Source organism: Perognathus longimembris, chromosome 5 (genome assembly GCF_023159225.1).
Source record: "Perognathus longimembris pacificus isolate PPM17 chromosome 5, ASM2315922v1, whole genome shotgun sequence".
NCBI lineage: Eukaryota > Metazoa > Chordata > Mammalia > Rodentia > Heteromyidae > Perognathus > Perognathus longimembris.
This window is the reverse complement of record NC_063165.1, coordinates 75,413,003-75,440,722: the sequence shown is the minus strand read 5'-3', so window position 1 is coordinate 75,440,722 and position 27,720 is coordinate 75,413,003. Positions and strand designations below refer to the sequence as shown.

The 27,720-nt window shown below is 39.7% G+C and overlaps 1 protein-coding gene and 1 long non-coding RNA gene across 9 annotated transcripts in view; one reads left to right on the top strand and one right to left on the bottom strand.

Annotated features, from left to right (window-relative positions):
* The window catches only part of Mecom (MDS1 and EVI1 complex locus), a 568,324-nt gene that overhangs the window by 163,398 nt on the left and 377,206 nt on the right, over positions 1-27,720 (bottom strand). The window lies entirely within an intron of this gene.
* LOC125352000 lies at positions 3,769-27,217 on the top strand. Its single transcript, XR_007211076.1, has 3 exons — positions 3,769-3,781; positions 21,800-21,804; positions 26,624-27,217. It is a non-coding gene; the product is annotated as an uncharacterized LOC125352000 (long non-coding RNA).

Here is a 27,720-nt window from a genome sequence, read left to right as displayed (position 1 = left end):
AACACAGACTCATTCCTCAGCTTTTATCCATTTTTAAGAACTGGGTTCAATTTATTGCCTTGGAGTTAATCTAAAGGATATACTTAAAATAGATTGTTGTTTAAGAGACGTTTAAATGTATAGATGAAACATCCCATGTCCAGAATAAGTCTTTTCCTCATCTTTCTCAATGCTCTGACATTCTGACAAAATTTAGATGATTTCAAAAAACAATCCTCACATATTAAACTTATTCTAAATACTATTCTCTCGTGTTTTTTTTCTAGAATGCTGTCAGAAAAAGTCTTCAAAAATACTTAGCTTCATCTAGTTTCAAATCAAACCAATATAAATAATGGGTAGAATTACTAACCTGCAGGGAATGTCATCCTAAATTTCCTGGCGCTGACTGTGTAACCATAAGCATGACTGGTGTATTTACTGGAGGCAGTATATACTGTATAATGTTGCCCCCAAACTCATGTAACTAATGCAACATGATAACCACTAGGGTGCTACTGTGACATAAAGGATATATTACAATTTTATCCAATTCAAACAAGAAAAAAAAATACAGTCGACTTTAATGGCCCTGCCCTCTAAACAAACACGTTGCCTGTTCTACTGAACTTAAAATCCAAGGTTATTTGTAAGTCATCCTAAAATAAAAATAATTCTGTCGTATAGACATTCCAGCACCAAGATGTGATTTTATTATTTGATCAATTATTTCTAACCATCATTTCAAGGGCTTCGGAATATAAAGCCATGACTTGTACTGAGAGAACTTAAGATATATATAAGCAGATCCAATGGCTTGGATTTCAATTTGGCAAAAAATGGAAGGAGTCCAAGAGATGACACATTTCTCCCAGGGAGACACTGGATGTTGGCATCCAAGTGTTTCAGTTGGATCCAGAACAAATGCTCAGTCATCAGCAGACAAAGTTTTAGTAGAGGGAATCTCCAGGCCATCAGGCCAAAAAGAAGGGAGATTATGTCCAAACTCCCTGCTCCTACATGTTCCCATCCTCCAACAGTCTTCCGTCTCTGGTGTGGATTTTGAAGTTGGAGGTGGGACTTCCCCGGGCCGCAAGCAGTGCCACAGACTCAGTGCCATCCCCTATCATCCAAGAAGTCAGGATGCTGACTCCCCCAGTCAGTCTCTGGGCAGCAAAGTCGGCCTGGGCAGCCCAGAACAGCAACCCAGTCTGCTGCCAAGGAAACAGCTCAGAGATAATGTACATAAGAAAATGACTCATGAGTTGTCCAAAACCGGGAATTTGGTTGGGTTCAAAATATATTATAGTTAGTTTTAAAAATAGAATTAAAATGAAACCCATGTTTTAAAAAGTGGGCAAAGCCAGAGAAATATAAAGGGCATACTGCGAATGTACCTGGCCTTTGGCTGATGTTATTATATACATTATAAACACCGAAGAGTGTCAAAAGCATTTTAAGAAATTGGTCATCCCTTTCCACTTCATGAGTAATACTTGGGAATGGGATAAAAAAAATAATAATGGCCTCTAGGGAATACTTAAGAATGAGGTAATTTGCATGTTTCTTCCAAAAAACATTAAGCATATCCTTCAGCTCTGCCAGGGTAATTTTGAATTTCTGGCATCCAAACTGAAATTCTCTGCAAAAGTTGATCTATCTCCTGTTACCACGCTGTATTTACGTTGGTGTAACAGCCTGTTCCGTGCAGTATTAGACTGGGGGCTAGTCAGCTATTTCATCTTCAAACGTTTATTCAAGGATTCATTGAAGAAAATCCCAGCATTTAGTGTACACCAAGTTTTGCACAATCTTGAGATCCTAATTCGTCTATTTTGGAGGCCATAGTGGCTCAGCCAAGAAGGTTAGAAGTGGTACCTCTCGAGAGGAAGCTTGAATCATTGTGCTCATTCCCTCTTCTCTTCCCTTTTCTTTCACATAATATTTTGGCCTTTTCTCAACCTTCAAATAAAACTGGTGAGCTGTGGAGAAGCTGTCATAATTACATGGACAAATGCTTCAACTTCCTTTAGAGATATAACCTATAGATTGTGCATTAATAAAAGCTTGTCTCAACATCTTTTTCTGCCAGGTAACAGCCATATGCCTCAAATTCCAGGGGCAGGAAGAAGTAATGTGCTTAAAGAAAAGGTAGACTTCTTATGACAAATATATTAGGATAGAAACAAAGAATGAGCTTGAAAACTAAAGTTTGAGCTAGAAGAGAATGCAGCATTTATTTATGTATAAGAGCACATTTTTCACACAATTGGGAAGCAGAAGCTTAGAGAAGTGAGGGATTCTACATCTTTTGACTCATAAAAAGTGACACAGAGACATTTCTGGTGCTGTTAGCCTTCTAAATTCTGTCGATTGTGGAGTTAAATTGCTTTCTGGCTTTACCCTTGTCATCAAATCCTTCTTTGCTCATTTCTGTGACCTCTGTGTTTCAGAGGGTTTTTGTTTTTGTAGATGATAGATAGATAGATAGATAGATAGATAGATAGATAGATAGATAGATAGATAGAATTCACCTTTCAGATGATCCTCACTTTGGGGATTATGTCTTAGAATAAGCCCACAACCAATTTTTATGAATGGAAGCTTATCAACATAGCAGTGTTACTCAGTACCACTAAATAAAAAAATGTTGTCACAAGAGTTTTAGCACCTCCACTACCTAAAGAACTCTAACCTCCACCAAGTCAGGTTAATAGTATCAACCATTCTCTATATTGTTAAAAATACCTTCATATAATACTTCATGTCTAATCGCATTTAACTAACTCTTAACCCGATAACCCTTAAAACAACTCTTGGCATTCATTTTAGAGTTGAGACTGAGGTCAGCATGGAGCACAGAGGATATGGTACCTCTATCCCAAATCTCCATCTCTCTCTACTTTCTTAAACATGTAACACTCCCTATTTCAGTACAGTGCCACCATGGCTAATGCTAATTTTTATCAAAGGCTTCCCTAATTCATTGTGTCACATTTGACAAAGACACCTATGTGGTCAACATAACCAAAGAAAGAAGGAAAAGAGATAATAGTCCAGATATTTTTTGTGTGCGTTTATTCTTGTAGTGTGGGGAGGTGGGAGGGGGAAGTGTGGATCTGCTCACAGAGACTGTGTGTATCAGCATTGGCCTGGATGAACACAGGCCTGGATGCACTTTTGCTCAAGGTCAGTGCTCAACCACACAAGGCACAACTACACTTCTGGCTTTTGGATGGTTTACTAGACATGAGCATCTCTTGGAATTTCCTGCTTGAGCTGGTTTTGAACCACAATCTTCAGCTCTCAGTCTCCTGAGTAAGCTAGGTTTACAGGTGTGAGTTACCAGTGTCTGTTATTGTTTCTTTCTCAATTTAAGTTTTATTGTAAAGGTGATGTACAGAGGGATTACAGTTACCAAAGTCAGGTAATAAGTACATTTCTTTTTGAACAGTGCTGTTATTGTTTTTTAACTGCTGATTGCTTCATAGAGGAGAATTAATATGGGCCATTCTGCTAGTTACCACTTTATAACTTTCCCCCATTCTATCTCATTTTCTTACATGTTTTATAAGACATGGACACGAACTCAAACCTTACCTTATCCAGTCTGACTGACTTAAAAGTTCATCCTGATAAAGGTCAATTCTATGCTAATAGGTTTCATTCCAGGCAAAGGGCTATTTTCCTGGTTCTATAATCATTGCACTTTTCTTTCTTCCCTCAAAATATTTTCTATTTATCAATAGAGGTCCAAACTTAGTTCAGGACATACTGACTAAAAGCACTGGATGAAGAGCATGTTCGTGAAGGTCTGGATAAGGTGTTGGATGAACCTGCAGTCTCTGGGGTCTAGAGGTGTAGGCTGGAACCCCAGCTTCACAGCTCAGTAACTGTGTGACATTGGGAAAATTATTGAATACCTTTCTGTTCCACTTTTCTCCTCCTGCAAATGGATAATTATGAAGGATTAAGAAGTTAATTCATAAAAAGAGCTTATCTCTTGTGATTGAAAGCAGATATAAGATGGGGAAAACATTAATGCCTAATTTTATTTTTTTATTAGTATTAGTAGGTTTGTGGATCTGTATTTATAGGTAACATTAGATTTGGTCCACTTAAAAGCTTCAGTTCTGTTGATTCCAAAATTGGCTCAACTTACTCCACCATCTTCTAATGTTTGCTTTTCAGAAATAACATAAATCCAGTGACCAGAGTTCTAATGAATTCAATTAAAACTAACAAATAAAACTCATCTGTTGTGATATGTCTATTGTCATTAAAAAGACATCAGTCTGCCTTGTGCTTGCATTAGAAATAAAACTTAATCTCTGGCAGGCGTTTCTTGTTTTCCAGTGAATCTCAGGGGAGCCTACATTGGCATGCAGCTATGATTTTTTTTTTCTTTTTGGCTCTGCACTGTGGTTGCAAATGGTGTCATTGTTCTTGGTTAAATCTGTGAGAATAAGTCTACCCTTCTCATTTTTTTTTTTTTTTTGGCTTCATGCTAAAGTAGCCTTCACGGCAAAGAACTCCAGGAGTTTATCAGTCTTCATTCACTGCCCATATCTTAACCCCATCAAAGTCTGCTGAGACAACTACACATTAAACCCTGCCTCACCATTTCTGCACTTGTTAAAAAAAAGAAAAAACTTCATCTTTGTTGGAACAAAGTAAAAATTCTTCAATTTGTGGATTGATAAAACTTCTGCAAGAAGTCAGAGGGGATAAATATTCCTAAATTTCCCAGAGGAAGGAGAGACAGACTTAGTTGACACTTGTCAGTGGAGATTGCCACTGAAATTTTAAAATAAGTAAACATGGCTACAAAGCTAATCATAAATGAAAATATGGTCCTTATATGTCAAACTTCAGTGTATAGATTGGAGATTCCAGGGATAGAAACAACTCAAAGCCTTAGGAAAGCATTTTCTAAATGCTTCTTCATCAGATCACAGCTCTGCAGAGACAAATTTAGTAGAATCAATTACTTCTAGTCACTGCAGGAAAAAGAAAATAAATATACTGGGGTGAGTTCACTGTAAATTCTGACATTTGTTCATCAGGCATTTATTGAGAATCTATCATGTGCCAGCGTCTGATCTAGAAGTATGGGATAAACCAATGGACAGAGCTGAAAAAAGGTTCATTGCTGTCTAGTTCCTTATAAATAACATCCTAAAATTTAAAAATAATAAGCCTTTGCTACTTTCTAGGTAAAAACTGCTGCTGGCCAGAGGCATTTCATTAATAACAATATTTCCAAATTTCATAGCACACTGGCTCAGGTATCAAGTAGATATTGTCTCCAATTTTCCCAGCTCTGCTTACCCTCAGATGTAGTCTTAAGGCTGAATTTGACCAACGATACATAAATAAGCAAAGTTGATGATCCATTCCGTCTGACCCATTGGAACTAGTGACTCTGCTCCATGAAAGATTTCTCTTCCTCTTCTAGGGTAGCTTAGAAGCTTTATGTTGTCATATTAGAGTTACAAGAAAACTAGATCCTTATGCCTATTTCTTGAAATTTCCCAAAAGATCAGCACTAGACACTGAGCAAAGCCCCTGTGATTAGCTATAAAATTTGTCTGTGACACAGATAATGATCATTACTGTGATAAGTACAATGACTACAAATCAATTGGTTTTATCTTCTGTAAAGATATGCATCTTCATTGTATCCATAAACTGCTGTGTTAAGTGACAACTCCTTTGTACAACTACTAAAAGATAATAAAACTAAAAATTTTAAGAGATGAACCTCTTCTATAGAAGGCCAGGAGTTATGTTAAAGATGTTCCAGGACTTTGGGCACTTCTGCTGGAGATTTACCTGAGGATCAATTACTTCCTGACTGCAGTCATTTGTCCCTGTCCCTAGAGCTTCCTCCTGCCTTTTCCTTCAGCCCCAACAGGAAAACATAAAAAAAATTTCCCTGGAACAGTATGAAGAGTTACATTCCAGGTTTGCAATATTCTCCTCAACACAGATGGCATTAAAGTCTTGTCGTTGGATATTGACTGTGTCATTGCATATTGACTGAACAGGAATGTCAGCATATAAGTCTCTCTTTACATCATAGAATAGAGAACTCTCTCTCTCTCTCTCTCTCTCTCTCTCTCTCTCTCTCACACACACACACACACACACACACACACACACACACACACACACACCTGGCTTCAAAATATTATTTTTACTCATGAACATTATTGAAAGAGGGTAAATGCTGACCCTAGGTCCAAATTAATTTCACTAGTGAATTTTGTGTCAAATTTTTAGTTTGCTATCAGAGTAAATAGAAATTTGGCTGCCAAAAATCAGCAAAAATTGGTTATAGTAACTAAAAGGAAAAGAGGATCTTCTGGCTTACATAGTAAGTCTTTTAATCTGTTTTTAGCAAGAAAGGATGAATGAGAGAAAGAAAATATAAGTCCTAAACCCTCAATGAAAGCCTTAGTGCATGAAATTGTTTTTATCTTTCCTTTTAATAATTCAAATTACACAATATATTGATAGTTAAACTGCAATTCATTTTATTCCATGTATAAAAGAATGTGCCAAAAAGATAGCAAAAATAAATTCAGACATAAGAAAATAAACCATAATGTCAATTAATAAATTAGATCAGAATATGATCACTGCCACCTAGGGTAGATAAAGATACTAAGTGTTCTAGTTCTGGAATTTATAGCTCTAGAATTAGAGGCTAAAATTCCAAATAGGTTATACCAAGTATTATGTTCAACTTCCAAATTCCTGGGGAAATTTTGAATCTAACATTTAATGTGGGAAAATAAATATCATGTCTTTTCCATAAATTAATGTGAATAATTGTATTTATGTATTTATTTATTTAAATTATTTGCCTTGGCCACTGTGAAGCTCATCTTCAGGTTCTGTACTTTCTTCTAGTTCTCTTTAGGACTAAACACATGCATTTCTCCTTTCTTCTTTTACTTCCCAGTATTTTTTTTCTGTCTTATTGTATCTGTGTTTTTGTTGCAAGCTGTCTCAAGAGCTTTGTGGAAGCAGAAGTATTATGAATTTTTAAAAGTAATATTAATATTAAATAAATTTTGAAAAGTAGTGAAGTATTAGGCACAAATCTGATTACATCTGTGTGACTATCAAGCCCATTAGGAGAATATTAGACAGGAAGAAATCTTGGAGTTCTTTTAACCCAGCACACCTGCTAAGTAGATAAGGAAGCAAGCCCAGAGAAGAGAAGTGAGTTACCTGAGACATACACATCACCAGGGACTGTTTCTTTTACACCATCTGCTCTCACTTGGGGGATCTAAATCGCCACGTACTATTCTAGCTTAATTTCATTATTTCACACAAGTTTCTGAAGCTTGCTACATGAAGAGTGAGCATTAAATCGAATGTGCTATACAGACCCACCCTCATCCTGCCAACCAACAGCAGGACTTTCCACACGCTACTGCTCAGGAAGCTGCCAAAAGAGAGAGATTATTCCCATGGATTCCTGCCAGGACCCCGGCTGGGGACTGTGCTCAGGGTGAACCATTTGAGCTGTTACATTAGTAGTCAGGAGCTAGGACAGTCAGGGCCTCTACCAATTCAACTCTTCTTAAGCAGCAGCAGAGTGGAAGGGATTAAAAATAAACCTAGAGAAAGTTAAGTGACCAACAGTCTTGGATAGATAAATCAACTCCAGTTTGGAGGCAGATTTGTTTTTGACTTTATTCTGAGCTTTGTATGATAGATAATAAATAATGGCATCCTCAAGCTATTCACTGTAAATCACTTCCCCATCTGCGGGTAATTGCTAAGGCTGACCTTGACCACACAGGTCATGTTGTGGCTAATATACAGGACCCCCTTTGTGGGGCTGTGTGCTGATAAGACTGGCAGGCTGGTGAGATGGGATCCAGAGGGTGTCTGCACCATGATGTAAAGATGGACTGGGAAGGGGAGAAGAGGGGGAGAGGATGGGAAAGAAGAGGAAGGGAGGAGAAGAAAGAAAGATGGGCTGGGGATGTAGCTCAGTGGAAAAGCATTTGCCTAGCATGTACAAAGCTCAATTCCCAGAACTATCAGACCATAAATATACATACACACAAAGTAAATAATAAAAATAAAATAACAACAAGACAAAACAAAGAAAGCAAACATTCTAGCCCGGAATTCATAAGTGTGACAAGCATAGGTAAATGGAGGCAGGAAAGGAGCTCCATTCTGAAAAGGGACTTGGCGATGACCAACAAGGAGAAAACTAGGTCCAATTTGCCCAGTGTCAATTAGACACTCCAGATGATTGAAGTAATACTGCATTTGGCTGGCAAAAATCATTCCCTTCTATTCTTGGTATCCCCCATCCCTTCCTCAATCCTTCTGAGGTCCAGGTAAGAAGACATCAGAAGAACATGTCTCTGGCATAGTGCAGTTTCTCTAAGAGTAACAATTCTGCAAGGGTAAAGAAATCATCTGCAATAATTGAGCACCTTCAGTTACATCATGCTGTTTTCTTAGGGGCTGAAGGAACAAGAGCAGAAAGAGCAATCACATCTTCAGAATCCTAAGCAGTAGAGAAAAGAGAAGAATCCTATAATGTACTCTCCCATTTCTAGGATTTATTATTAATACACAGAAGCTATAAGTCACTTATTTCATTTTAGGTAATGTTCATTCGGTCTGAAGTCCAGTGAAAATAAATGACCCCCCAAATAATCAGAATTTTTCAGTCTATTCTATTGAAGAAAGAAGAATGTAGAAAAATTTAATGATATATGTATGTGTATATTTAAAATTCAGTAATGACAGCAAATTAGCTATGATGATTCAAAGAATCAAGAAGACGTGTGCGTGCGTGTGTGTGTGTGTGTGTGTGTGCGCTATAAAGTCTATACAAAGATTCCACGTTCCTGCCTGGCAGTTACCATTGAAACAATCTTGACCTACAATGCCCTTTACCAAGTTGAAACCAGACCATCTGGGATGGAAAAATCTTTGATAGGCCTTTCATACCAACCTTGTGTAACAAGATATAGGTCCAAGTTTATGGCGACAGTGTTATTATCTCTCTCCCTCTAATATTTAACCAATCTAAACACTCTGGGGAAAATGTTATCTGAAATTCGACCACTTTATATACATTCACCTGGTCTTCTTTTGACAACTCAACTAGCTTTTCTTCTAAGTATCTCAAATGCTTGTTTGGAAAGCTTTTCTCAAGTGAGTAGGCAAACAGGAGGAGAACTGTTCTTTAGCAATCTCTTCTTATAAGCCTCCAATGATGCTATCTTCTTGTACTTTCGTTAATGAAAAGATAAATATGATCTGTGCTCAGCCCAGCTGTGTTTTTCTTGTGCTGTGGAATTCACAAAAGGAAAAAATTTTCAATCATACATTTATCAGTGAACAAGCTTGCTAAAGCAAATAGATTTCAGCCTCCTGAGTTTGCTTCAATAAAAGATTAAACGTTAATAGCGCAACTTAACCACACTCAACAGATTTATGAATAATCAAAGTTTGGAGGAAGGCCAGGCCATTTAAGAACATTACCTACCAAACAGATGCCAATAGCATGTAGACATCTTCCCTGTAGCTAAGCAGCCATATTTCCTTTCACTCAATTCAATATTGACTGAATAATTGGCCTTTACAAAACATTTATTAAAATGCACCACTTACCACAGACTTGGTGCTTGTTTGAGAAGTAGACAGCTACAGTTTATTTCTAATTACTATCTGATTTTGATCAGTAAATAGCAGCAAGTAAGGGCTGGGATAGTTAAACCAAGGGTCTGAAACGCACAGGAGTTCTTTAAATTCCGTAGTATATAAATTTCATCTATAACATATTATTCTCTGGACACAAGGCCCTTTTCTTGATATTTCTGAGTGATCAGAGGACATTATGCAATTGCTCTTCTTTTCTGGATTATTAATACAGTGTACCATGGACTATGTTATATGCTCTATCCAAGGTAAAACAGTAAGTTAATGATTAGAGGAGGGCTGAAACAACTGGCCCAAGTTTCTAACTCCTTGAAAGATACTCTGTTCTGTATTTGTGTAGATAGCTTTACAAAGGAAAAAGCATGAGCTGTATATTCCCTGGTAATAGAAGTTGCCAATGAAACATTTCCTTGCTGACCAATCCTGAATATATGGGGACAAAAACACTCTTGTTAGAATGAACTGAACTCGGTCACAATGAACACGAAACATGGTGCAACTTGAGAAGGAAAGCTATAGCATTATTTTATAGGTTCATTGTCAGATCCTAGGATATCAGTCAAGCATTGTCCAATTTAGAACATGCCTCCTGGTATTTTGGCATATTCCTCTGTACCAATTCTGGTTATGCTTTCTGGAATAGGAATTAATTAATCTAAGCCAACTATTGCTATGAAAGCGAGAGCTTTCTCTCTGACACCCAGATATATGCTGAACAAATTTTCAAATTGTTAAAGATTTTTCTGGCACCTAAAGCTAATTACTCTAGCTCACTGGTAGTCTTTTTGACTATGTGAACATGTAGGATTCTTGAATTAAACTTAACTCTGAAGTTTTTGTTAAGAAAAAAAGCTGACATTGAAAGGACTCTATACCCTTCCCCATGCACACATAATCTCACATTCACCTGATCCAAAGCATAAGTGTTGTGTGCAATTTCTTTACAGTCATTCAGAAAGAATCATTTCACTATTTTAAAACACACTGAACAAAACAGAGAATACAGTGGTAACCACCTTAATCAAAGTGGGACAATACTGAAGTTTACTGTCTAAATCAGAATTTGGGAATGAAATGACAATTTATTTAAAACATGGACTGGCATCTAGCTAGCTAGCTTTGTGGGATTTATACAAACTACACTCGAGGACAGGAAAAGAAAATCAAATAAGAGGAAACCAAATCCAGCTAAGTGAACAAATTGTTCATGTTCACAGATTACTGAAGCCTATCACAGAAATTTCAAGATTCCAAGTTATATTTGTATATTCACATACAGAAAGCTTATGCTATTTGTGTATCCATTTACAGTTCTAAATTTTATATATTAAAATATATTTGCTACATACTAAAGTCTGGGCAGATAAGTATACCTAGAAGTCAGAAGTATTGAAAATGGTTAGAAATCTTCTGGAAAGCAAAGGGAAAACGTTATAAAACATATAAGCATAAAAATGTGTTCAGAGTCATTGTCTTTAGAGTTCTGCTGCTGGGATAGTCTTAAGTACATCTCAGTAACAGTTAGAAACTATACCCATCAGTTTATTTTAAGTGGATATGCACTATATGATTTAAAATATTGCAAATAACAAAAAAGGTAGAAATCCGTAATTATTATCTGTGAAAGGATTATCACTCATAATTATAATAACCTTGAATATCAAATATCAAAATAAAAAAATCCTATGGAAATCAAATATACTCATATTGTGATAAAAATCCTAGGCAAGAAAAATGTTGAAGCTAATAAAATTATTATGCAAGACCAAGCAAAACAAGATAAGAAATATTCCAATTGTCGGGTTTTGGGTTTTTTTTTTAATATTATTTCTATGATTTGAAGGTGACGGGGAGAAGCTGAATTTTTTTCTTGGCCACAGTAAGTGTCTACTTCTTGCAGAAGTGAGTCTAGTTTCTCTAAAGGGGGTAAACCTGGTTGTAGACTACCTGTAAGCACCAATGGTTCTCAGTTGTTCTCCTGAGCGCCGCAGGCATGAGATTCACGAGCACCGTGGACAGCCATCTCTCTGTGTGCACACACCTCTGGCTGAGCACATGCAGAATGTATACCCCGATCCCTGAGCAAAGTCCCCATCTTCACACTTGGGAGGCGACTCTCTCTGACAAAAGGCCACAGTCTCATCCTTGGGCCTCTTTCTGTTAAAGCACACACTTATCGGATAATCACTAAACTATGGAGCCACCAATAATAACTGCTTTGGAGAAAGCCAGGAAAGCAGGGGAAAAGCACCTTTAAGCACTCCAATGTTAAAACAACAACCACCAAAAACAACTTTGCAAGTGTATAATTTTTTATTGTCTGGGTTTTAAAACCAGATATTTATTACTGTTTTTAAATGTCTCAGGGTAACATTTTTAGTTCTGCTACAGTGCCGCTAACATTCCAACACCAGCTTTCGTGCAACTGCCCATAAAAAAATTAACACCACCACGGCAATTTTTCCTGTGCTTAAGCTCATAGCAATGAAAACCACCCTATAGGCATAACCTTGATATTTCTGTTCTCCACACATTAACTCAGAGTTCCTCAGGGTGTGACACCCAGGTGACTTCTGTGATGCAGATTTCTAAAAATCGGGCTGGAAACTTGCATGATTGAACACCCCACTCATGGCAGGGTACAACCATTGATCTTCTCTTATTTTACCCAATCTGCACTTAGTCTTGGAAGATTAACCCTTTGGCAGTATGAACTCACGTTGCTAAACACAAAAGGAGCCCTCTGGAGGCTGGGGAAAGTGTATTAGTTTCCCAAGTAGGATCTAGGGACTTCTGAGGTTCTGACATGATTCATGGGAGGTACTGAGATGAGAGATGGGGGACAGACATGAGCTCGGCTCGGGACAGGCTCTGAGTCCTGGAGCTAAAGAAATGCTTAGCAACTACCCAGCATCGCCTTCCAGTGCACCATGCAACTACTTATGACAGGATCACTTTCTTCCCTCAGAAAATTTTGAAATGAGAAAACAAGGGCAGAGGGAACTTGGCTATCAAGAAAGAAGATATATTATTAAAGAAACGTAAGAGTAAATGGAGTAAAAATCATTAGGTATAAAAATAATCTCTAAAATATATTCCAGTAAGGTCCCGACATAAATTTTAAATTGTATTTGGGTGTTGATATATAGGACAAAATCACAGTAAGACAAGAAAAGGGGAAATAAACTGGGCATCAGGGCCTCATACCTGTAAGTCTAGCTACTCAGGAAGCTGAGATCTGAGGATCATATTTCAAACCTATCCCAGAAAGACAAATCAGAGACCCTTATTTATAATTAACCCCCCAAAAAGCTAAAAGTGGAACTGTGGCTGAAAGGGTAGCTAACCATCCTCGAAGGAAAAAGGTAAGGCACAACATCCAGGCACTGAGTTCAAGCACTAGTTCTGGCACACATTTAAAAAAAGGGAAACAAATTACTGGCTGATCCCAATGGCCTTCAAAAAAGTCCATGGTTGCACATTAAGTTCAACCTCTACTTGGGAGCATCTCCTCTTTGCCAGTGAAATTTCTCACACTTCCTCCTTCACACTTTTCAACTAGAAAAGGGTCATAGGGTGGGCAAAGGGGCCAATCCAACCTTGCCACATCTGGTGAAGAAAGAAAAACTGGGGACAAAGAGAGAGGACTCAGGGAAAGAGCTTGGGCGAGAATGAGAGCAGAGCAAGGGGATTTAGAGACACACAATCCTTGTGAATTTTTGCTTGAAACCTCTACCTCCTCAAAACACAGGAAAGTGGGAATGAAATTGTCAGCTAGTAAAGAGAAAAACTGAGTTTTCATGCATAGAATCAGGAGGCTATAGTTCAGTTGCTCACATACTGTTTTATGATAGCACTTGGACAGTTATAAAAACATTTTTATTAAAGAAAAGGATCCTTTTGTCACAAGTAAAATACCTTCCCAATGACCCATATCTACCCCAAATCAAGGGAATACAAAACACACTCTGTGCTTTTGCATGTAGCCCAAACCTCAATACTCCAAATCACAGATAGATTTTTTTTTTGTAACAGAGAATGTTTCAGAATGTGAGAGTCATATAGTTGGTGGAGCAATCAGCCAAGTTACCTTTATCTTAGTCGCTGGAGTTCTCATGACAAAGAATGAAATCCATCGTGCGGCTACACAGAAATCAGCAAGCTACATCAGTTGGACATGACCAGGAAGAAAAAAAGGAACACAGTCTCCACAATCCATGCCACAACTAGTCAATAATTATCTAGGCGGTATCAGTTATGTTTTCTGTGCATCCTGGTTGGCCTCTAAGTAAAGAGAAGGAGCCCAGGAGAATGGCTTGGGAACCCTGCGGCTCCTCTGTAGAAATATTATCTGAGCGGCCTGTGTGAAGATTGGAGTGTATAGGCAGTGCGTAATCTACATGTTTACTGCTTCAACATTCTACCCACTCCTGGAGGATCACTGCGCATCCTAATCACATCCAAGGTCCCAGAGGCAGCAGGAAGTTCCCAGCTATTGGCCTTAGTTCTCAGAAGCCCTGGAGGAAGATGGCTTTGTCACCACATGCTCTCTTAGCCATGTGGAGACCACTGAGCTAGCTCACACTCGAAACTCAATAGTCACAACGGAGTGCATCACAAACTTGCCAAATCTCCTTAAAGAAGAGTGAGGATATCCAGGTGCTGGTGGTTTCATGCCTGTAAGCTAAGCTATTCAGGAGGCTGCAACCTGAGGATCACGGTTCAAAACCAGCCTGGGCAGAAAGGGCTGTGAAACCCTTATCTCCAATTAACCAGCAAAACACCATAAGTAGAACTAGTAGTGGTAGCACTAGTAGTGGTAGAGCACTAGAGCCTTGAGTGAAAACACTATTAGTAAAAAAAAAAGCATGAGGATGATGAGTTCAACCCAGCTCAGACACACACACACACACACACACACACACACACACACACACACACACGGAGGAAAAGATTTAAATTAGAATTATAAAGGCATTTTAAATATCAAATACAGTAGTTGCTAACCACCTATGATTATTTAAATAGAATATAATTAAACACAGTTCAAAATTCAGTTCCTCAATCACACCAGTGCTCAAGAGCTACATAGGATGAATGGCTACCACATCAGACAGTACAGAAGATAGAATTTTAAAAAATTATCCTTAAGTAGTTGTACCAAGGGATTTCAATTCAACATGTCAGTTTATGAGTAAAGTGCATCTTGATAAATGTCATCCCTTTGGAGATAGGCTACTTTTATCACTGCAAAAAGCTCTATGGATGGCTCTGATTCCAGAGTTCATAAGAGACTTCCAGTGAACATAGATGTATAATATAAACTAAAACAAAAGGCCTGGCCCCATAAAAGTGCATAGGGAGTGGCATATTTAAGCCATAAAGGATCTTTATTCTTGTTATGGCTCAATTCTTTGGTGGGAAAATCTTGCAGAAAACAGGAAAGATGGCACTTAACTAATGAGCAGAGTTCAAATGAAACAAGGCACTAAATTTCTTCCTTTCCTCTGACAAAGGACGCATGTGCTTGCGCAGGTATGCGCGTGCGTGTGTGTGTGCGCACGGTTGTGAAATAGCCACAGCACAGCCTTACACAGAGCTCCTTACATCCAAGGACCTGCTAAAATAGTACAGAGAGCCCAGAGCAGTGAAGTTAAGGTAAAGAGTTATAAAATATCCAAAAAAGAAAAAAAAAAACTATTACCCTCTATTAACCTGACTTCAAACCATATTGTTAGAAAGGCACACACACACACACACACACACACACACACACACACACACACACACTACATGTTTTCTATCTTCATCGGGTTAGATATTTGAATAAAATTTATCAAGAGAATTTCTTCAGGATTGAACTACTCGGCCAGGTGTTTGCTTTTGGACGGTTCCCTGTCTCAGGTGATTAAAGTCTGTGATATCATGGAAGCAGGAAGGCTTGATAATGTGCCAAGGTCATCTTCTGTACTGGAACATTTTTTTTTATCCTGGTAAATACTTGAGTTTTCCAATGATATACTAATGCCAACTTAAAATATCCTTCCTCCTTTTTATCTCTCTGACTACACCTGTTTGATAATGTGCATGTATGCCAGCTCACACATTCTGGGTTGGTCACATGGTGTGTGACCCCTGTCCAGAATGAAGGCTGAAGAAATTCTACAGTGTGACCTATAGGTTAAATGGATTGGCACTGCCAGAGGCAACACCAGCACTCAGAAGTATATTTTATTCTAATTAGGAAGGTTGTAATAAATCAAGCTAGCTGGTGTTTACACAAGTAACGATAAAATTCCCAAATGATGCTACTATAATATTGGCACCTTATTGATTGATGAACGTAAAATCCTCTCTCTTCAAAGGCAGATGTCATCTTTGTTAAAACTTGGAAACATTCATTGAGGTATTTGTTTCCATGTCTCCTGGGGGTCTCTACCAAGAACTGAAATCCAGGGGTGTCAGTTGACACCACACATATTCAATGACACAGAAGAGTTATGTAGCACTTTAGCAAATATTGTAACACAAAATGTTACCTTTGTCTGTTATAGCCACGTAACCGGGGTTTTATGGTAAATGATATTTTCAGCATGAGGAGGAGCTGAACATTGGTGGCTCACATCTGTAATCCTAGCTACTCAGGAAGGTGAGATTTGAGGATCGTGGTTTGAAGCCAGCCCAAGAAGAAAAGTCTGCGACTCTTATCTCCAATGAACCACCAAAAACCCAGAAGTAGAGGTGTGGCTCAAGTGAGAGAGCACTAGCTTTGAGCCAAATAAGCTCAGGCCCAGCTCCCAGCACCTAAGTTGAAGTTCCTGGACCAGCATTAAAAAAAGAAAGAAAGAAAATGAAAAAGTTAAGCAAAGAGAAAAAGTTAGACTGGTAAAATACGTGCCTAAAATCTCCTAATGCTGTATTTATTTTTCAAAACAACTTTTCACACACAATATCCTCACGGATGAACACACTTTGTTTCAAACACTGCTATGTAACAATGCAATCAGGTGGAAGCTCCCCAACCACAACTCAGGCTGTGCTTCCTCTCCTCATCAGAGGCGGGCAGCCTTGCCAGGGGATGTCCACAAGACCTGTCTGGTGTGTTTCTAACCTGCACACCTATCCAAAAATGCAGCCTAAGAAGAGTTCACCGCAACTCAACAATGAAGTGGAACCACCTTAACTCTCCAGTGAGGGGCTAACCAATAGGGTAACACATAAGGAATGTTTCAAGGGTATCTTAAATACTGTGATGGTTTTAACAAGCATAGAGACTGCATGGTAGAGATTGAGCACTATATGAAGTATTTGCTATCCTCATAGGGACAAATAGTGACAGGCACCAACTACAGAAAGGTACACACATAAACGCTGATTTATATGGCATACACACACACACACTGGCACCATATATTTTTCAAGAGTTCCAAGATGCCTTTGGCTCCCATTGCTGTTTTCTTTTTTTAATTTGGGCCTGTAGCTTGAACACAGGGTCTGGGCTCTGTCCCAGAGCTTTTGTGCTCACAGTTAGTGCTCTACCAACCACTTGAGCCACACCTCCACTTGTGTTTTTTTTTGCTGGTGAACTGGTGATAAGAGTCTCAAGGACTTTCCTGTTCATGCTGACTTTGAACTGTGATCCTCAGATCTCAGCCTCCTGAGTAGCTACAATTACAGGCATGAGTACCTAGCCTGCCCTGGCTCTTTTCTATCACAGCAGACTCTGAAGATGGGACAGCAGAGTAAGAGAGCAAATGGGTAAGTGTATTCTTTGTGCCTCAGTGTTCCTGGAGTCTTCAAGACTCATTCATTTTGTTCTTGATGTAGGCAAATGGGGAACTCTTTCCTGTATCCTCTCTCCCTGACAGCAATAAGAAGGCTGAGGAAGCACCACTTTACTTAAGAAAGATAAAACCTACACAGTGAGCAACAAACAACCATGGATGAGTGATTTTGCCTTTGCCGGGCTCTACTCTTCTTTCTCAAGGCAGAAGCTTCGTGACCTATAAGTGTTAATAGATGCTAAAGCTAAAAAAAAAAAAAAAAAAAAAAAAGAATTGTGCTTTCCTGAGGAGAGAACTCTGAAAAAAGGATCCAAAGAGATTAATTTGAGTCTAGCTCCAGTGAAGTTTCCCAGTTGGGCATAGTGCTAGTCCCTTAACCTCCTTGTTCCGGAGGCTGTGGACAGAAAGTCTTTTATTATTCTTCATTACCTAATGGGGGTCCTTTCTTCACGGGCATGCATGTCCTTTACAAATGAAGCTTTCTTTGAAGAGAGGCAAGAGATCAAATTAAGCCTTTCAATATATATTACTTCTGTTTCCTCTGTTCACCGTCCTCACAATGGAATTCTCCAAGGGTCCCAGATGTGAACTCTGCTCCAATTACTAAATAAGACTGGAGCAAGAAAATTCACACCACAAAACAGCCTTTTTGGCTCCCAACAAGGGCCTCCCCCAAAGAGATGCCCCTGTACCATCTATTCCAGCAAAATGCAAATCCACTCCATTTAATCACGTAAGTCTCTGAGTTTCCTTTCCTAACCCTGAAGAAACTATTATTCTCCTTGTTCAAATTAGTTCAGAAGCAGACCAAGTCAATTTCTCTTGGTGGAGAAGCATCACAGACATTATGCTTAAAAATAGGGCCTTGAGACCAGCAACTCACAGGAAATGTTCACTGCCTGAATGACAGCACAAACAATACAATGGGATCTAAATGAGTATTGTCTTTATCCCTTTGAGAGTCCCATTAGAATTAACTACTTTGATAGCTATCATCTGAATTTTGCACACATCTGTAGTAGTCCTTAATTTTTCCAGAATCTCTAGTGATTTCCTCAGGCTTCATATTGGAGAAGCCCAATTCTACAAGTCAGGATCAAATCAAAGTGCCTTTAACTAGGTTCAGATTAATTTTAGTACCAAAATATAAAATTTAAACCGCAGTATACTGAAAGAATTCAGTAAAAATTCAGTGGTTTCCAAATTGATTTTAGGACCACAACAAATTTAAAAAGTCAACACGAAAGATAAGGGGGTTGGTGTCATCTCAGAACCAGTAGTCTTGAAGCATGGTTTTCAAAGGTTATCTGGGAAATTTTATCACATTCACTCATAACACCTATTTATTTATTTATTTTTTTTTTTTTTTTTTTTTTTTTTTGCCAGTCCTGGGCCTTGGACTCAGGGCCTGAGCACTGTCCCTGGCTTCTTCCTGCTCAAGGCTAGCACTCTGCCACCTGAGCCACAGCGCCCCTTCTGGCCGTTTTCCATATATGTGGTGCTGGGGAATCGAACCGAGAGTTTCATGTGTAGGAGGCAAGCACTCTTGCCGCTAGGCCATATTCCCAGCCCTATTTATTTAATTTTTGAATACGATGTTTGATGAGCAATGAACTAAAATGAGAGACCAGAAAATGAGAAAAGGGGGTGGGGGCTGAGTGGGGAAAGGGAGCTATTTGAGTACAGTCTCAGCCAGCACAGTCTAGTGAGAGCAATGAAGCTTCCTGGTGCATGGCGAACTCTCTCCTCTGCTTAGTCCCCTGCCTTTGCCACTGCTTTAGCAGTTATTTGCCCTTGAAGAGACAAACCAAATGCTGGGAACTGTCCAATTCTTTTGAGAGGTGTTAAGACACTTAAAAATAAGCAAACAGTACTTTGAAAACACCAGCATTCCAACCATGAACTCTGCTTCACCGAGCAATGAAAGCAGAACACACTGCTGACCACATCCCCTGCCATTTCCTCCATTCCCCCAACTCCTGTCAGCAGACAGCCTCTGGTGACTGTCCTGAGCAGAGTCCATGTACCTGGACAAGTGATTTGTAAATGAAAGGGATAAGAACCAATGGCCTTTGCCCTTCCTATTTGATAGAATTTTCAGGTGGACCAAGATCACCTAAGGCATTCCTAGCACTTCTACTTCTCATTTCTAAGCATTCCCTACAAATGGGACCAGACTCTGCTACTTTACATTTCAGCCACAGCCATGACAACCAGGACATTAATTAGAATTGTTCCGGGACCTCTTTTGGTTTGCCTGCCTTGTGTTTGGAATTTGATACCTGTTGGTCATCATCTGGAGCTAAAGCTGCAACATCAGATTTAACTGATACCAAATCAATACCTATCACATTATAACATCCCATCTCCTAACTAAAGATAAGATAATCAGAGTAAATAGTTTGTTAAACAGAGGAAAAGTGGAGAAATATGAGTTACAAATGAAGAGAAGAAAAGAGGGGGGAAGTGGAGAGGTAATGGCACAGAAAGGAAAATTTGGGGAACAGAGGAGAGAAAAGGAAGAAAAAGAACTTTCTGGGCTCCTGTTTTTTTTAAAAAAAGAGACCAGAGAGTTACATTCCTGAAAATTAAAAGTCCCCTACACATTTGTGAAGGTAGCTGGGTTTGTGCTTGTGGGTATGAAAATACATACTGAATGCATCTTTGTTTCATCTGAAAACAAATCAAAGTAATTGCTAACTATTTAGGTTAATATTCACTTATTCAAACATGTTTTTAAAATCCTGCCTAATATCCAGACTGCATTTTAGTTAATGGTAAGATTGTCTCATGATTTCTCCTTGATTTCCCTTTTGATGTAAAACACAATACATATTAGTATTCTAGCAGAGCTAGCTCTTTAATTGTTAACATTTCTATTGCTTTTTAAAGACAAAGGCTCTAAAATTTTGGTTGCAAAAGCAAAACTAGTGTTTCATGGTTGTAATAAGGGGTTAAGATTTTTTTTTTAAAGCATCATCCTCATATCAAGATCTCAAAAGTGAACCCCAGTAGGAAGTACAGAATACAAGTAGAGTGGAGAAAGACAAATGGGACAGCTATCACCATCAGCCATAAGTCTCCTGAACTATAACTCTTCTGAGTGTAATAGAGTTGGCAGAAAGGGAAAGGAAAGTGTCTGGAACCTGCCTTATGGGATGAGGAAGAGTCTAGACTCAGAGTCAGAATTTGCTTTTACTCTTAAATCTGCACCACTGATCAAATTCTGCTAAATAAACTATTTTGGTATATCTATGATTTCCATTCACTTCTTTAGCCATAAAATGAGTGTTGATGTGTGTGTGTGTGTGTGTGTGTGTGTGTGCGTGCACATGTATATGTGTCTGTGTGTGTATGGTATGTAAGAAAATGATTAGTTTGATTTCTTTTTAATTTTCATAATGATTCACCAGTCTCACATGCTAACTCAATAGCTGCAGTTATGACAGGGCAACTAGGACATCCCTTCAAAAACTGTTTATTGTCTTATTATGTAAGAAAACGGCTAGGTATCAACTAAGCACACACACACACACACACACAATTTAAGACCCCACCACTACCTTATAATCAATTACATATGTAGATCACTCTCCTTGGATTATAAAATCCACCATTAGATCTAATAAAGAAGTAGAACAGACATAGAATTAAAATTCCATGTGGGACGTAAAGCAAGTGTGCTATCTCTGAGACATGTGAGCTGACCGGGTAAATGAGGCACAGGATCTGGGATGGGGGAGGGTCTGCGGCCCTGGTGGAGGCTGCAGCAGAAGTAGATGAAGAACACAAGTCAGATTATGAAGGGGCTAACATGCTGGGCTGGGCAGCGTTGTGTGTCCCTACGCATGGGAACAGCAAACTGGTGCTGCTGTGATGGTCCTGAAGAAAGACACGAATGTCCTGCATGAAAACAACAGAAGTGATCAAGAGAAGGGAACGGATTTGAGAAACATCTAGGAGGGAGAATGGCTTACTGGTGGACTGACTGAATGACAGGTGCTGTGGTTTGTCTTTTCAACAGAGAGCAGGGACAAGTTTTCACTCTGAGGATCCCAGGCAAATACCTGCATCAAGCTTTTGGACAAGGTTGTCCTTAATGATAACACTAAGGAGCCAACTGAGAGTCACGGCTTTGCTACGTAACGGCCATCTGGGCATGAAAGCACCAGTACCACCTGGGAACCTGCTAGGAATGCAGAACCCCAGCTCCCATCCAGGAACTGCCATCTCAACCTGCATTTTAACAAGATCCTCCATTAAGACACATTCCCATGCATTGTGAGAAGCTGCTTCACAATAGCACATGAAGCGCCTGTGATTAGGAACAGTGGAGCCCTGGCTCTCTCCCTTGATAGACTTTTCTCTTTATTCTCATGTATTAGTCAGTATATACTGATTGGCTGAAAGGATGAGTCATGACAGTCAGTGTGACATTGTTTGGGGAGCACTAAAACACAATGCCAGAGAGCTGTAAGGTCACATTTTATTATATGATCGATCATCTCGCCTCATAACAAAGTCATATACTTTGTGTATAAAAGAACTTTTTGATATTGAGTGTGGAACTGGTGGAAGGCACAAATTTTGAGAGAAAATATTTTGCAAAGGATTTCCTTTGGACACTATCATTCTGCTTCCAAGCTTCTCATCGGTACACTAAAGGTATGCCCTCTTTTTCTACTGAAACAAAAAAAGAAGAGAGAATGACAGTATCAGACAATGCACCTGAACAAGCCTAAGAAACTTACCCTAACTATGCACAGTTGTTTCTGGCCATATATCCATTATCCTTAAAAGTAACCCCAAATTCCAGTGTTTAAGTAGGTTCCTGGGGAAGAATGAAGTCATCATTTAAAATAGTTCTGTTTGACTAAATCATCCTGTCCCAGACAGGAAGTGCGTAAGGCCAATCAGATGAGCTTCTATGGGTGCTCCAATTTATCACTCCACAGTTATCATATTCTCCAGTTAAAGCAAGTAAGTAGTATGCTCAGTGGTAGTTTATAAGGCACTGGTCTCTGCAGAAGACCTCCTCCCCAATCTCTCAGGTATTGGTCCACAACTAGATTCAAATCTAGAGAAAATATAATCCCTCCATATGAGAGCCATGTAAAAATTACTCTGTCTGAAACATTGCCACATGTGATTTTGTGAATTCATTAAGATAGATCATTTGTACTTAACAGTTTGGAAGGAGAATGCAAACACTTGTTATTCTATTCATTTATTCATTCTCTTTCTCAACATTTATTAAGTGCCCAAACGGGCCAGACACGGACACTCACACAAAAAGGCCATATAAGATGGGCAGATGCTCTGCCTTCATGAAGAATATAATCTAGAGTCATAATCTTCAAATGTTTATCATCACATACCTTATTAATAAGCTCCGCTGATCATAAATTCCAATTTATGTACCTTTTTATAAGTTATTCACTATGCTATCATGCTAAAATACATAGACTAAAACATAATAGTAAACCTAAATTAAGATGTGACAACAACTAAGAACTGTGGCTCACACCTTCAATCTCAGAAGGCTGAGATCCAGAGGATCAAAGTTTGAAGCTAGATTGGAATGAAAAGTCTACAACACTCCATCTCCAATTCACTAGCAAAAGGCAAGGCTAATCACATGGCTTACGTGGCAGAACATTATCTGTGAGCCAAAACAAGGCAAGGGCACACAAGGGCACTTGATTTCAAGCCTCATTACAAAGTAGTAGAAATAGATCTTAATATTTTCTGCCTCCTAATGAACAACCTTCTACCACTCCTTGGTACATGAGCACACACTCAGAAGTTCCCTCTATGAAAGAACTTTTCTTCTATGAAAGAAGTTTTTGTATTGGGACAATGCTGCCCTGAGTATATAACTACTTTGATGGCCTCCAGAATTTGGAGAAAAGAAATTCTATGAATTACTCAGAACCAAAGGAGAATCAGCATTCTCAATCTCTCTCTCTCTCTCTCTCTCTCTCTCTCTCTGCACAACAAACGAATGTTACTATAAGAAGCCATATCATTTTTAAAATAAATTTATATGTAGGTTCTTTTAAACTGTTTTAAATTGTTTGCCTTACCCAGAATTCATTGTAAAGGAAATGGAGTCACAGAATTACCGAGTTACCTGGACTTATGACTGACCTCAATTGCCTTTGTTCAAAATCAACTGCATTTTCTTGGTGGCAAATGATCTCTATGGGTAGTTGGTAATACTAATATTTGTATCATGTGATCAACAAACATTTCCCCAGAATTCTGAGGAAATAACAGATTTATCAATAATAGATTTATCTGTTTCAACAAAGTTTGGGTGTCATAAACTAATTGCATTTCTACTAGGTTCCCCTCCTCGGGCTGTCAGCTTGGACAAAGGGTGCTTTGTGGAGTGCGTCCCCATCAGACACAGTTCCTTCAGGTGCACAGGCCAATCTCCGGTGCCAGGCTCCACACCCAGCGTTTCTGCCCAGTGCAGCGCCCCATTGACACCCCACCCAAGCGGAGCCTTTTACAGTCAGAGGTAGGCAAGCAATGAAGCTCAACTTCAGAATGCTCCATGAGAGTCTGTGTCCTATTCCCCTGATGCTCCTAGATATTGGCATGAAGTCACCTTGAGGGAACCTCAAGGTCAGATCCTGGCAGCCTGCTTCCGGATCTTGGGAATCGTGAATGTTGAGATTAGGAGTTTTGATCACAGATAGGGATGTGCTGAGAAGTCTGTTTTCAGCCTGAGCTTAACCCTGAAGGTTTCCAAAGGAGAAGACACACACACACACACACACACACACACACACACACACACACACACACACACACACACACACACCAGGAGCCCTCCTCCCCTTCACCAAATTATGTAGCTGGTCTCACAATCTGAAATCTCAAGAGGACCTAAATTCCCTGGGGATGCCTGTGATTTTTTTTTTAATGTTAACATCCATTTTCCCCAAATTGTGAGCTTGTGTGCATGCATATAATCTATGTATGTGTAACCAAATACAGGTCCATATTTGTGCTTGGTGTGTTCTTCCCACAAAAGCTGTATATGGTAGAATTTACCAATCTCTTACTAGAAAAAAGAGCAGAGAGATTCAAAGAATATAGCCCTTGTTAAATGTTTCATTGCTGGACTTGCAAGCCAAACCCAAGTGAAATAATAACCAGAAAATTCTTCATATCTGGCCATGTCTTTCCTTCCTTCCTCTCTCTGTCTCTCTTTGTCTCTGTCTCTGTCTCTGTCTCTCTGTCTCTCTCTCTTTCTCTCTCTCTCTCTCTCTTTCTTCCTTTCTATTTTTGTGCCAGTACTAACATTTGAACTCAAGACCTTGTCCCTTCATGTGACTTGCTTGCTTGCAGCTGGCACTCTACCACTTGAACTACATGCCCATCCCAGCCAGCATTTTGCTGGTTAACTGGAGATGAAGTCTCTTGGTCTTGTTCTGCCCAGGCTGACTTCAAAATTTGATCTTCTAGGTCACAGCCTCCTGAGTAGCGAGGATTACAGGCACAAACCACAAACCAGCATTGTCTAGTTTAAACCTCTCCTTTCTTATATCCATGTTGCTGTAATCATCACTGACTTTCACGTGTGGCCAGAATACTGATGATTCCAGAGACACTGGGGTCTCATTCACCTTTCAGGAAGCAGTTTGGGTTGGGTTGGGGGGGAGGGGAAGAAGGTTGCCCTTCCCAGCCTGACCCACAGTTCGGCCCTCACAGTGTGAAAGGAGGCTAGGCCCCAGCAGTGACTCTTTCAACACCAGGAGAAACCTGACCCTTCTTTCAGATGTGTGGAAAAGACACCAAAAAAAAAAAAAATCCCTCTTTTCCTCTTTCCAACTAAAACTTAAATTTTGCATTCCTCCCCACCTTACATGCCAGAGCCCTCCTGAGGCCTGTGGGCGATCATGCACGATGTTTAGAACTTGCCATGCGTGGAGGACGGAGTGCAGACACACGCTGAACAGTAAGGGCTGGAGACACCAGGCAGACTTTGCTTCTATGGCATTCTGACAATGTCTTTTCAGCAATGACTATGACTTCTCTGGGCAGTAGTCCCATGGTCCTTTCTGTATCTTACAGACCCTCACCATTACTCTCTGAAGAACATTCTCTGGGTCCAAGAATGTTCACATTCTCTAAGGAGTGGATCTAGAATTGCACTCCATCTTAATAGTCAAAGAACCGTGAGCTGGATTTGCAGTCTCTAACAAGCATAAGTCCTAAACTTCCTTTAGAGCCAAAGGCTGAAGGAGACAAAGCCAGCTTTTGAGGAAACCTCCACTCAAACTATGTTTCTTTAAAAAAAAAAAAAATCCAGATCTGGCCCCAGTGGCTCATGCCTGTAATCCTAGTTATTCCAAAGGCAGAGATCTGAGAGTCATAGATTGAGGCCAGCTCAGGCAAAAAAGTTCCGGAGATCCTTATCTCCAGTTAACCCACCAAAAAGCCAGAGGGGAGCTGTGGCTCAAGTGACAGTCTTGAACAAAAGAGCTACGGGCCAGCCCCCAGGCTTGAAGTTCAAGCCACAGTACCAGCACAAACTAAAAATTCTGATGAGTTAAGGTAAAGTACACACTCATGTTCCTGAGTACTTTATCTTTATAGATAGGCTACACAGTGTATAACAAAGTCCTAGCTGAGTGTCTTGGAGTCGGTTGTTATTTTTAAGCAGCATGTGTTGTGTGCCATTTCCTTGGGGGAACACATTCCAATTTCTTAATGGGGTGTAATCAGTAACACGTTTGCTTCAGGGCTTATAATGATGACGCTGTTAACTACATTCACCAAGAATCTTTTAAAACAGCTGTTTTCAAGCCACTTTCGCTGTGAATGTACTTTTGTGGGTTTACTGTACTTGGCAGGCACTGGAGAAAGCCCCTGCCTACTGTTTTATTTGTTTCCATTTATGAAAACATGAGTTTAGTATGAAAATCAGATGCGTTTGTAAAGTTATCAAGGAACTCATACAAAAACCAGGGAAGACCGGCTATGGAGAGAAACTTCCTTCCGTGTGTTTGCTGAAACATAAAGAGATTAGCAGTTACTCTTCAAAGAAGAACAGAAGGAGCAAGTTGCTTAGCTGTGTGCCTGGAGCTAGGGGCAGCGGGGAGGAGGGAAGAGTGTGAGTGAGAGAGACAGAGAGAGAGAAAGAGAAAGAAACAGAGAGGCACAGAGATAGAGACAGAGACCCAGTGGGGCTGCCTGGACAAGGTTCCAAAACCAAAGCTTTCTGAGAAACCCATACCTAAGATTGCCGTCAAGCCCTGTTGTCTCTGTCATTTACCAGGGCTCCACTCTGAAATGCAACTATTAGGCTCCATTTGGAGTCTTTCTAAGGATAAAACACCTTCATTCTTACAATATTACACAGCCAGGAAAAAGGCAGCAGGAATTCCTACTTCAGTGAAGTCTGGTCTTTGTCTTTTGTCTTTTACAGGTGAGAGGACCATAAAGAGCTGAAAGAACACCACCACCCACTTCAGTGTACAAAACAATAAAGGTGTGAAGAATTTCCTTATCACTTCATACCCATCACTCTCCAAAGTCACAAGATGGTTGTTACCCTCTCAGTTTATTAGCTTTGGTTGTTCTTGGTATTTGTAGTAGCCAGGGAAGACAATAAAAACAAAGTTAGGCACTGGTGGCTCACACCTGTAAGCCTAGATACTCTGAAGACTAAGAGCTGAGGATGGAAGTTTGAAACCAGCCCAGGCAGGAAAGCTCATGAGACTCTTTTCTCCAATTAACCACCAAAAAGCCAGAAGTGAAGCTGTGGCTCAAGTCGTAGAGCTTAGCCTTAAGAACAAAAGCAAAGGGACACTGCCCAGGCTCTGAGTTCAAATCCCAGTATGAACACACATGAAAGAAAGAAAGAGAGAGATAAGAGAGTGAGAGAGGGAGGGAGGAAGAGGAAGGAAGGAAAAGGAAGAAAGAAAGAAAGATAGAAAGAAAGAAAGAAAGAAAGAAAGAAAGAAAGAAAGAAAGAAAGAAAGAAAGAAAGAAAGAAAGAAAGGAGTGGGAGGTGCCTGCTTCTGATCCAGGGCTATGATGCCAGTCCTGAGCAGGGCCCAGGACCAACTTCTCTAATCTCAGTCTCCAGCGCTGTGGTGGAGGCACAGGAGGCTGGTGGCATTTGTCGTTCGCCTGTTTCATGTGTCCTCCACAGCACACCTTGCAACTTTCCCAGCTACTTGGTGTGGCAGTGAATACTGAACCGCAGCTCGCCAGCCAGAGTCCT